At 37.0% G+C, this 12,791-nt stretch overlaps 2 long non-coding RNA genes across 2 annotated transcripts; one reads left to right on the top strand and one right to left on the bottom strand.

The window, feature by feature from the left end:
• Nucleotides 1-855: 855 nt before the first annotated feature.
• LOC146456663 (uncharacterized) lies at nt 856-2,399 on the top strand. The gene is made up of 2 exons (XR_014858734.1): nt 856-1,258; nt 2,018-2,399. It is a non-coding gene; the product is annotated as an uncharacterized LOC146456663 (long non-coding RNA).
• A 1,262-nt stretch (nt 2,400-3,661) lies between these two features.
• On the bottom strand, nt 3,662-5,200 carry LOC146456662 (uncharacterized). Its single transcript, XR_014858735.1, has 2 exons — nt 4,986-5,200; nt 3,662-4,032 (listed from the first exon to the last, which is right to left on the bottom strand). It is a non-coding gene; the product is annotated as an uncharacterized LOC146456662 (long non-coding RNA).
• Nucleotides 5,201-12,791: the final 7,591 nt, after the last annotated feature.

Genomic DNA, 12,791 nt, shown 5'->3' with positions numbered 1-12,791 from the left:
AGAATGTTGTAAAAAGTTCAGATGTTTCAGGACTACTATTTCTTCATCAGCGACAGTGGTCCCAAAACAAAATGTCTGAACTTTTACAACATTCTCAGCTCCCGATGGAAACTACTTAACTTCCACAAAACTAAATGAGGTTATTCATAGCCTACCTTTACATAGTAAATCACTTGTGTTTATTATAAGGTATATGAGTATAATGCAACTTTAATGAACATCAATTCAGTGAGAAAATGGTTCAAAATAATGGAAATCAACATCAGATGATTGTAGAGAGTGGGAAATTCTTGAGTGAAGGTAATCAACACAATTTTGGGAATGTCATAAAATGAGCAAAAAATAGCCCAAGATATATGTGGTTACCAGTAACAATAATTAATACTTGTCTTGCCTTCATTGATACTTCTTGTTTATTTATTAATACAATTTTTTAAGTACTCCAATCTTTAATATCTTACTGTTGCAATTTAACTAATAATTCTAGCATACCACAAATTATAGCAAACTGATTCTTCCATGCATTCAGGCCAGGATGAGATGTAATCCTGTCTCAAATTTGTCAAAATAATAATTTTTATTGTAAGTAACAACAACATGGTATTTAAAGCACAAATGATTTTTAATTTAGACATCTGGGGCCCGTTTCTCGAAAGTCCCGGTAATTTCCGGGCCCGTTAACTTACCGGGAAACTTTACCGGGCCCGATAATGCACCCGTAAACTTTCCCGGTAGGTAAAATAGAAGACCGTTACCAGGCTCTTGCGCGCGCTCCACGCTCGTTCGCAAGAGAAGGAGAATGGCTTGGGACTATGCGTAGTTCATTCGATTCATCTTGATTCATTCGAGTTCGCTGCCGATGGAAAAGCACGACAGGACTGTATTCATGATTATTGAAGGACAGTACAATACGCGCTAAGTTTAACTTTGAGAGTTTCTCGTCGTGTCAAAGGAGAGCAACCAAAAGGGATCATTATTTTACATTATCATGTAATTTGCAAGAGATGATCGGTTGTCTTTGGTAGCTCGATTCGACAGTTTCGCTTTTCGCCATCCTACATGTATCTATCGTCTGTGAAGTATTTTTTGTATGATGATACTTCACATGGATATGCGAATTGGAGATGCCATGTTTACATTATTTTAGAACGCGCCAGTGTCGGAGGAAGGAAGGTGTATTGATCTGCTGGATTCCGATCTGCTTTTCTCTTTGATGGTCAGTTCGTGGTTGTGCAACAAACATTTGGTGGTGTTAAAGGTAAGCTTATGTACGCGCAGATAACCATAGCTATCCCTTTTATTGTTTATAAATCAAATATTGTATTTTCGGTTCTTGGTTAGTCAGTTTATTGAAATCCTACACATACATCAAACCGGAAATGACTAATTCTAATCACACTCTTAAAAATAAACCATGTCTGAATAATAATGGCTGAGCCAATTCCAATTTCTAGATTACAGATACTAGGTATGAGGCAATACTTAGTGATTTTACTCTACGTAGCGGAATTTTATTGGATTGCTATAGTCTTTATATGACTAATACATGTTCAGTTGCTCAATCGCTAAAAAAGGTAGTCTCTGTCCCTGTGCCTGAACCCTACTGTGAAACTAATGAGTGGTTGTCATGTCTGGATTCAGATTAATGGTATTAATATTCAACTTTGATCATAATGTTACAAGTATGATTGTAATCTTATACAGGAAGTCAGTCTGGCAGCTGGTAACACTGCACTGCCGCTGTTACTATTTACTGGTAATATATTTGCACTTGAATAACACTTGGCTGCCAAATTGCTCACATGAAAATACAAATTGTGATTTTTTGTTCAAAAATCAAAATGATTCCAAAACCAGTCATGCAGTTTATGACTATTTTGCCATACTTCTGGCCAGCCAAGGTTAACCTACTGTATTGGATTACAGTCATGACCTTTGGTGATGATCACTGAAATGATGTCTAGGACAACAACACTTCTAATAGTACTAATAATTTATTGATGATTTAACCTTTTAGGATAAAAAAAAAAATGGACAGGCACAACACCAACTGGGCCAAACAAGGAAAAGGCCACCAATTTAGACACTTGCTCAAGCTCAGCTGGAAGTAATATATTCTAACCATACTCCTGAATAACTGATATTTTCAAAATAATCTGATCACCAGTACATTCTGTGTGAATATTCATTTTTAATTATTAGTGTCTATTAATAAAAAATGAACAAAAGCTAATGCTGTATTCAAGTGACTAATTAGATAATAGGTGCAGTTCTCAATTTTATGTTCCAGATTTAAGTATACAATGTAGCCTATCCACTGAGTGTCTCCAATATATTTTATGTAATTAGTTTATGCCCTTTAGGGGTAGATGCTAAATAAAAATAGTAATAACAATAAATTTTAGCTGCAAGTTTTTCAGGAATCAATATAAGCCGAAAAAACATTTACTAGTGAGTTAATGACATTGAGTTGGCAGAACTAGGGAACCCTATAGCATTTTGGAACCCTTCCCATAATGCTACTTATACATAGCTATTACGATATTGGTCAGGATATATCATCATCATCATCATTATCATTGATGAGGTTCTTAGCAGCCGACCACATGCAGCATCTTTTTAATAGCTCCGAGGAGGTGCTGAACATGTGGAGATTAGAAAGTATAATTTATTGAATTCTAGGCAAAACAATTATTTTTCCTTTTGTACTTTGAAACAGTGACTGGGAAGGGGGGGGGGAGGGAGGGGGCTTGAGAGTGTATTACATTGTTCATGGCCCTTTTAGAGTGCATTATTTGCTGGAAATAGGAAAAATGCTGACATTGTATCAACCTTTTTGCAATAAATATTATTATTGCTTGTAGCTTTGAACATTATAGACGTCTATATCTGTAATAGAACAGATAATTAAACCGCATTTTCATTGGACCTGTGACTTTGATCAGTGTTGGATATTGGGGCCATATAACTCCAAAATATAACTTTACAACAATGCTAATGTATACTATCCCACTGGAATCTGATAGCCAGGTTAACAGGTAATATTCTTGCTGGATATCTTTTACATCAAACTTTTCACGAGTCATCTCTTATTATTCATGCAGGCTATCAGATTTTTTTGTTATTTCTTTTTTTCTGCTTATCATTCGAACTTGTAAATAAAAAAGATACATCCATGTGAATGTATGAAACATATTTTTGAACTGCGGATGAAAGATTAAATAGAAGAAAGTTGCATAAAAAACTGTGAAGGTCTTTCTTCTATTTAAAATTGATACAATAATTGCTTCATATTTATCAACACCAAAAAATTCCCCACCAAAATGTTTTCTAACCAAATAAATCTGCCAAAAAAAATTAAACCTAAGCACCCAAACATCCAACTGAAAATCCCTAACTTCAAATCCACAAAAGCTTTCATACCTCAGCAACAAATATAACTGAGTACCCTCCCTGGGGGTGGGAAGAATATGGGACTTAAATTATGTTTTGGTTAATGGCTTAAGTCAGAAGCTGATTGTGTGACAGATTTGAGCCCTCAAATTACAAAGTGAGCATGGAACCATATAATTTTCTGACACAAGAACCAGACTGTACGTATGCCAAAAATGTTGCTACTTGGTCATTTCAAGGTGGCCACTTAACTTTTCACATTCTCATGTTGTTTCACTAGCAAAAATAGTCAGTTTTACTTTCATGAAGTCCTATATTACAAGGAAAAGAAAGTATTGAAATACTTTAAAAGAATTAGCAGTTCCAATATATACAAGTATGTCTAACCTTATGCAACATTTAGTAAAATTGAGTTTAATTATCACATGTAAAGGATTTGTTTTTAATGATTAATGAGTGACGGCACTGCCAGTGCAGTTTTCAAGCTCATTTAATTCTCCCAATTACTCATGTATATACACTTTTCTTAATTACATTTTTCATTAAAATTCAATTAAGTTGTTCACACTCAGTCTTCTTCCATCAGTTGTTCCCCTGCTCCTGATGTTCTCAGTTAGCCCTCTTCTGTCAGTTGAACCCCTGTGGATGAAAAAGAATTTTCAATAAAAATTATCTTGAAAAATAATTATTCAATAACAATTTAAAAAAATTATTCAAGTTATTGTTCACAAAATTGTTCAAGTTTTTATTCAATAATTCAAATTAAAAAAATATATTCAAGGTTCTATTCCAAAAAAATTCAAATTATTCCTCCAAATAAATCCAATTGATGCAAATTACATGTAATTGCTAATGGTTTCCAAAAAACTACTCCACCAAATTTCAAATGAAAATGTAATTTTATATAAAGAAATTAATTCAATCTAGCAACCCCACACCATAAGAATTCTCGATCAACATATACTCTGGAGGCTATCCTTTTACGCCGCTGTTCCCATTCATGCCATACCTCCAGCTGTCTTGGTACTTATTCATGGTGGTTTAACTCTATTGTCTATGTGTTGTTCAGTCACAACTGTGGCTGTTCAGTCATTCTTTAAATTACTGAGGGACTGTCGTTTCTGTTTGTTTGCTTTTCCATCTGATGGATGGTGTTAGTGCATGTTCAACTGTATGTTTGGTACGTCTAAGAGTGGGCCTCATGCCCGAAAATATCTTGTGCAGCTGTTCTTGTCTGTACCATGCTGCCACTCAGTATTTACAGTACTGAGTGGGTTTAGTTTCAGTTCGGCCGGTATTTTGGTAGTAAATGCAGCATGCAGCTAATTCGGTAATTCACATACTGTACTTTTCGGACGATCGGAAGCAGTTTCTACGTAAAAAAAGCCATCTTAGATCTCAAACAAAAACAATCTAAGGGCCACGTACGTACGGGCAGGCATATGAAATGCTTTACGGCGCAAAATTGCAAGTCCTCCCGGGATAACCGAAATTCGAAACCCACTGAGCAAACTACAGTAGCTCTGGTTTTTACCGACTGAAACCAACTGGATTAGGAGTTTGTTCTAGTTCTAAAATTGCAAAATATTTACCTGTGTTTTCGCGGACAGCGGACTGCTTCTCGTACTGTATGGTGTCTCCTCCAGTAACTCGTCAACAAGCGAATTTATTACTTCCCTGGATAACCAGTATCTTTCTATTATTTCTCTTTCTTCTATTTTGTCTAAAATCAATCGTTCTTGGTAAGTACGCGACCGACAAACCGGGACAAAAATGACCGCCTCCGGCGGCCATCTTGTTTTCTTGCAACAAAATTATTGCTTCCCGTGAACTTTACGGGCACTTTACGGGAGGTCATGACCGACATGACCTCCCGTAAATTACCGGGCAACTTACCGGGCAACTTACCGGGATCGTAAATAACGGGAGTTTCGAGAAACACCCGTAAACTTATCGGGGGCTTACCGGGCAACTTACCGGGCCCGATAAGTTACCGGGACTTTCGAGAAACGGGCCCCTGGGCTCAGTTTTTCAAAGCCTGGTTAAGCTAATCCTGGGTTAACCTGAAGTTTGATTCAAGTTTACTTACCAATCAATGAAGATTCTTCCAAAAGATTTTTGTCCCTTAGTTTTGACTCAGACTTTTTCTTTACCATTAGCTTAAAATCAGCTACTAAAACAATTTTAACAAGAGAAATGAAAACCTCGGTTAACTTTTAATCAAGAATTGGCGTTAATTGGCCTTCGAACAACCGGGCCGGGGGCTGTAAAAAAAAAACAATTCCAAGCCCTTGAAATATTACTGGCTGTATACAATATAGCTTATAAGCTAAGTGAATACAAAGGAACTCCAAAAATACAACTACTCTTGGGTCATTAAAATGTGGTCATATACATGTAATGGGGTGGCCGTATTAACAACAGTGTTCAGTTATGTCAGACAATGGTTGAATGGATTAAAAAAAAAAAAAGACACCTTACAGCCAAATAAACCTGTACAATTTAAAGTGGCTCACAGTAGTTTCCAGAACTCTACTTTCCATCACTTCTACTTTAATGGATTAATACTACCACTCTTTGTCAGTTGATACCACTATAATGGACCATAATGGTATCAAACAAATGCCTAATCACTAAGCTTTTCGCCTTTCATATTTTTCAGTTTTACCACATTTTTAATTCAAGGACTGTTAAACTGAGTTCAAACCAAGAGAAAATGTCGCAAATACGAGCTTGAGTATTTCAACATTTCGTTTACGAACAGCTTAACGTCATAAACGTGTAGAGCGTATGTTGTTTTCTGGTACTGGTTTATCGACCAGCAGGTTTATCTCTTTTACTGTCACAAAAGCAAACCGTTCCCCCATCTTGACTTTCATTTTAATTGCAAACTTGACGCTCCTTGAAGTTTTTGAAATTGGGGAATATCACTTGGGGAATATCCTAGGATATTCCCCAATTTTAGCTGGGGTATATTTGGTCACGTGAGGCGTTTAGACCAATCGCGCGCGAGCGAAAATATTTGATGGATTATAAGAAGTGATAAATAACCAACGAGCGCGTAGCGCGAGTTGGTTATGATCACTTCATATCCAACAAGGTCGAATGGAATAATTGTTTTAGTATATTCTCAAATCGGGTTTTTGCCGCCGATTTTTATTTCAACAATTTTACAAAGCGGTCAAAAGAGCATACAACTTCCGGTCACATGCGCGCGGTGATCACCTGATTATTACATCACTGGATGAGCTGAATGAAATTTGACAGCTACACAAACGACAAACTGTGGTCAACTGTTATCGAAAATCAACCTTGAAATATTCAACCGTTCAAATGCAAGGAAAAAAGACGGCTTCGGAAGCTTTCAAGTGGTTTTTAGTGTTCAAAGTTCAGGAAGATTTTCCTGATTCTCCGCTTCCGTAATAGTTGTGAACTTGGACATTGCAGTTGAAGAAAACCTGCGGAAAGCTTCTTCGCTCGCTTTGCCAAACCTCGTTATTTCTATCGCGTGATAGCTGATGAGGGCGCAGCCCTCATCAGCTATCACGCATAGAAATCGAGAGCGAATAATCTAATTGTTTTAGTATAAATCTACTAGTCGTTCAAAACTAAACAAGTAAATTATCTATATCCTCATCGCAGACACTTCAAAAACGCGACGAAGCGGCCGCCATTTTGTTGAAAACGCCGCCATTTTGTTGAAAACCGCCATTTTGTTGAAAACCGAGGGAAGAAATAAGGAAGTTAGCTCAACCGAACAATCAATCATGAAAGGCTGTGAAACGCACATCGTCAAATCTCAATATCTGTTTTGAACAGAAACAACAAGTTCACCCGTGTAGCTGGTATTTCTGATTTTCAGCCCAAGTGTGGTGATTGAGATTTGCCGTCATGAAGGTAGAATATTGATATTTTCCATTTTCATTTTACAGATCTTTACAATTACAGTAATATTGCTGGCTTTCTCATGCCTTGTCCAATTTTCTCTCAGAGAGGTTAGTTTTATCCTTAATTATTGACTTTCAAGTCCGTTCCATTGTGCCATCGTACTTTTTTCAACCGGTTAATTAACTGAAAGACGATGAAAAAGATCTCAATCGCATAGGTCAAAAGTCCAGGTCCAGGTCTCGTTTGGAAATATGTATGCAAGACGCGTATTGATCGATTATTTTTGTGAATATTTAAATTAAATATCGACGAAGGAGTTTCAAGAAAAACTGCGCTTGAATTTCAGTGCAAATCAATTTGCTTTTTCGACATGTTAATCGTTTCAAAATGGATTGTAGAGAAGGGGTTGATCTATATTATGAATTTCAACGTCCATAGCCACGTGAGGATTTATGAATTTTCTTAATTCTTGTTTTAGTTTTCTCCAAGTTAATCATATTAGGACTGTAAGACAGTACATTAATTTTTTATCGTAACAAAATGGTTTTAAAATAAACATCGCACCATTGGCATGTATTGTAGTGACATGTGATTTTGGACTGGCACAAGGGTCACAACAGGGAAGCGGGATGAGCTTGTACTGGTATGACTTGATCACATCACAGGTTACCCATGCATATTTTATGAGTTGAAATCACGCTACTGTGGTCAAAACATAGATGCCATACAGTCCTTTATTGTGAATAGAACCTCGAAAAGAGAAAAATAGGTTTACAAAAAAGTAAACTTCTACCACACAAACCTTGCAGAAATGCAGCAAAAATGACCCTTAAAGAGGACCTAAAATGAGATATTTTCCCACACCAAGACAAGAGACTAAACAAATAGCAGACCCAAGTTGCCTAGGGCCAAACTTGGTTTGAAAATAAAATCTTCGCCGAGGGATGATGTCGTTGATCGTCGAAAGCTTGGATTTTCAACATTCAATTTTAACAGTAGTTAAAGGCCTCATTTTATTTCGAACTTCAATATTGTTCTTTTCAAAATGCTACTGAACGACAACATGCAAAAACTATAGGATATTCTAGTTTCACATTCAGAATGATTCTTGCTGTTTGTTTACTATTAAGATCACGTATTGATCTTGGAAGCAAATTTTTCATCCTTGACAAATGATCGTTAATGAGCAAATGTGAAAACACAAAGGCACTGAACATTGAAGTTGCAACATCGCACACACAATGGCAAGCATGCAACTTTTAAACGACACCTCGATTCCACGTTGTTGTTCAGTGCTAAAATGGCGTACAACGAATCAGAAGAAAAAAGATAGAGTGTTATCAAGAATGGACACATGTTCCCACTCTTTATGGGAAACCAATTTTTATTGCGCAAATGTTTTGATAATCGACACTATCATGATTCAAAAAGCATAAAAGTAAACAGGATAATTTTGTGAACATTATGTTCGCAACAGTGCTTCGTTGTCCGGGCAAGGAGACCATTTTTTTTTTTTAGACATTTTTAAACGTTGAACTGTACAACCGGGGATTAATATTCAGCTGCCTGAGTTGAGAGTCTTTATTTACTGCAAATATAATTTATCGTGAGGTACACAAAATTTTCCATTTGTACCTTTCTGCACCTTTTTGAAATTTGATAAAACAATATCTCGGAGGCCATTAAGACAAAAATTATTGGATTTGATCTAAATTGCAAATTATATGCTAAAATGTATCTCTCACTTTCGACTTAATCCGGTGACCGTTAATGTGAACAACAAAATATTCCTCCGTAAACTGGAGTTTTCCTGCCTTTTCTTCAGAGTTTTTTCCATGCTAAATCTCTGATACTGTCCTAAGTGGTGGCAGAAAACACCGAGAAAAGTACATAAGGATAAAATCTTCGTGGTACATCGAAGAAACTCTGAAAATCTAAGCACGTGGAGGCTGGGTCGTGGTCTCTGAAGAATCCTCGTCAGCTTTAAAATTTACTTTTCGAAAACAACCTACTCCAGCGAGTCTCCAGGTAATTTCCGTTATTCAATTTCCTAGCTAAATTTGAGGATCTCGATCCTTAAATAGGGTATCATTTTTGCACGTGTTGGCATTGTGTTCCCGGTGTGATCCTTAGATAGGGTACCTAAGTTGTATCAGCAAAAATTCAAGTGCATCGAGTGGAGGAAGGGGGGGGGGGGGGGGGGACGAGATCGAGAATAGCCGTTTCACCGCCAAAACTCTGACACGCGCGCAGAAGCAATTCCCTTAGCTCCGCAGGCTAGCATAACACTGTCACAGCAGTGAACTAACTTCTCTGAAAGATGTCCCATGGTTATGATGGCATATTATTAAACTAGGCTTACATGCAGTAGTATTCTATGCTTGATGCTTAACTTGCGATGTTACAGGAACGAAATAAATCCGTTCACGACATTAAATTCTTAGTTTTGGTTTTCCCCTCGAATAGGGTGTCATTGTTCGGGTTTGGGCCTTAAATAGGGTATCAATTTCCGTTTGTCTCATCCTTAAATAGGATTAGGGTTTAAGAACCTCTGCGGCACACACCTGTCCGAAATTTATGGGAGTATCCCCCCCTCCCCGGGCAAAACATCCGCCAGCAGGAAGTCACCGATCGATGCTCCACATATGAGTATCTCCCTAACAGAAAGTTCTGTTGCCTCATATACCGCTGTCCCTCTATCAATGTTGTTTGTTTTCGAGGCAACAAAAAACTGCGTTTGAACGAGTAGGGAGCGACTCTCCCCAAAGTTGGTCAGCTTGCAGGTAACAGGCCTGGATTCAAATTGCTGCCAAATTTCATTGTCATCTGACAATGTGCAATAGTGTTGATTGCTTATCAGTATGTTTGCTGGATTTAGATGCCTATGCGCTATTCCTTTGCAATGAAGGTGAGTCAGCCCACTGATAATTTATTTTGCTGCATGATTGACTACTTCATAGAGTCCTTCACAGTTGAACTCGTCGATTTGTAACAGAAAATCGGAGAACGAATGTACACGCAAATCATCGTGACCAAAGTGCTTGAAATCAAAATAGACGTATTCGAGTATCATGGCAAGCGGCTGGAAGGAAACCCCTTTCAGTCTGAGTCGCACAATATTTGGATGATGCAAGTCGTTGAGAAGTTTAACGTCTTTATAGAAAAGCTTCTTCTCTTCTTGATCAAGGACTTGCAGCATTTTCTTGATAAAAACAGTTTGACATTTCGTGTCTCCTGAACCTTTGTACTCGATCGTGTATACATCTGCAAAGGAACCTTGTCCTATTCTCTGTTTCATTGGCAATTCGCTACATTTTAGAGCGTGGGATGTCTTCACAACTTTTACTTTCAGGTGCCCTTTTCCGTCACAGCTGAGGAAGCTTAACTGGTTGCGAAACATCGACATAGCCGAAGTTTGTGGTCCGCTCTACATGTGACATAATTCTCGCGCCAAAATGTTTACGTTTTTTTTTTTTTTTCTTTTTTCAATATACCTTTATTTCAAACACATACTGTAACATTTAAAGCCTAAAACGTACAATACTGACAACACTTTACAATCCACTTTATTAAGTATTACAATGTAAGAAGAAGAGGAGCTTTCATTATATATATCTTAAAAAATATTTTCAATTTTATATTTATATTATATTTTTTTTTTTGATAAAGTCCGGGAGCAATAGAGGTGACGAGTCATTCTGGAGCTTTTTTTTTATAAATATAATAACGTAGGAAGAGGAGGGTATAATTTAATTTCTTTGTTGGAACACTCGACACAGAGGAAACACCAAAAAGAAAATCTTCAGTGTTTAAATTAAAATTACTATTAGTTTTCTACATTAAACCATTGTAGCACATCCTTAGTAAAAGTTTTTGTACATTGGCACTCTAAAAAGGTGTGGTCTATAGAGTCTGGTTCTCCGCAGTATATGCAATTACTATCTGATTTAATATTAAATCTAAAGAGCTCCTTTTAAGTCACGACAATTCTGTGAATGAATTTGAAGTTAAATTCTCTTAATCTATTTTCTCTACACGTCTTTGGAACCAATTTAAATATCTTTTTCCAGTTTGTTTTCTCCATTGGAATAGTTTTATTCCACCGCTTTGGCCCTGTTTGTTCATCATTATATTTCCTATCAATAATTAGCCAGTAAAATTCTTTGCATTTAGCTTTTAGTAGATTAATAGTTACATTTTCATCTAAGCGAAACGATTCTGGATCCTCGATGTAAATGGTTTCAGAGTTGAATTCTTGTATTTTAGCTTCTGTCAGAAGGTGACTTGGAATAGCCGAAACAACTTGGTAATAGTGAAGAAAGGTGGTCTTTTGTAACGAATATTTCGACTGGAAAACAGGAAATGGTAGAATTTGTCCATTGTCATCCAAAAGATCTCTAATCATCCTAATACCTTTGTTATACCATTCGGTCCAGAAAAAAGTTTTGCCATCGATGCGAATGTTCCTATTATTAAATAAGATTGTATTCCTTCCTTGTTGGCATACGTAAAGGTTCTTCAGCTCATAGAAATAACACAAAATATCCTTATAAAAAGAGGGTATGTCTTCAAAGTCATTTACGTGATAATTACATGATAAGAGAAAAAGAAGGCCTCCATATTTCTTAAAAAGATGATCAGGAATAGATTTCCAATTGGGATGATTATTCTGTATAAGTCTCGGAATCCATGCTAATCGTAACGCTTTAATCATTTGTTCCTATATTCGTCATACGAATGTCTACGAATGTTTACGTTTGTCTCATGTGCGATAGCCGAACTTCGACCGGCTCAATGCCATTGTTTTGTCACACCAACATTGGTCAACATTGCATGTTAGTTTTGTAATGAACTTCAAAACACAGAACTGTTTAACGCAAATTTCGGAGCAGGTTGACGCGAGACATACTAAACAAGGGAAAAAATGTATTCAAAGGACACGTTCCTTAATTGTTCACTTCCGTCAAGCAATAATATGTCAACAAAGAGAGTACGCTGCTAAACTTTATTCGACCACAAAATGTCCGGATCACTTTATCGATGGGGATATCCGTTCCAAACTCACACTCAGACATATTCAGATCTGTGTAATCATCGCCTAGCAAAGCAAAGCAAAGCCCCCACCCCCCAGGAGCCGAAAGCAGTGGTATACTGAGAAAGCGCCACTCGCTGTATTTCGATGTAAAAGCTTTGCTGGTGCTCAGTGCTTGATTTCGACGGTTTTCGTTTTCATCGGGGTCTTAGTTTTCGTAGCCGGAAACTAAGATGGGCCCTAAGGTCTTATATCTTCGCTTTCGGGGGTCTTACTTTTCGTAACACCCCGACAAGACTTGTGTAAGATTTACCGGGGTGCTTACACAGGGCAAAATAAATTACATTTCATCGGAATTATGTTGATCTGTCTGAGTTGGGCAAAGGTATCACTGAAAAAACCTAAAATGTTAATTAGGATAAAGCACTTAAATTGGGTGATTTCGTTCAAATAATCGACAACTGAGTAAAAAGGAATC

This window comes from Pavona decussata, unplaced genomic scaffold (assembly GCF_977016875.1).
Source record: "Pavona decussata unplaced genomic scaffold, jaPavDecu1.1 SCAFFOLD_254, whole genome shotgun sequence".
In the NCBI taxonomy this organism is placed as follows: domain Eukaryota; kingdom Metazoa; phylum Cnidaria; class Anthozoa; order Scleractinia; family Agariciidae; genus Pavona; species Pavona decussata.
This window is presented reverse-complemented; position numbering and strand designations above follow the sequence as displayed.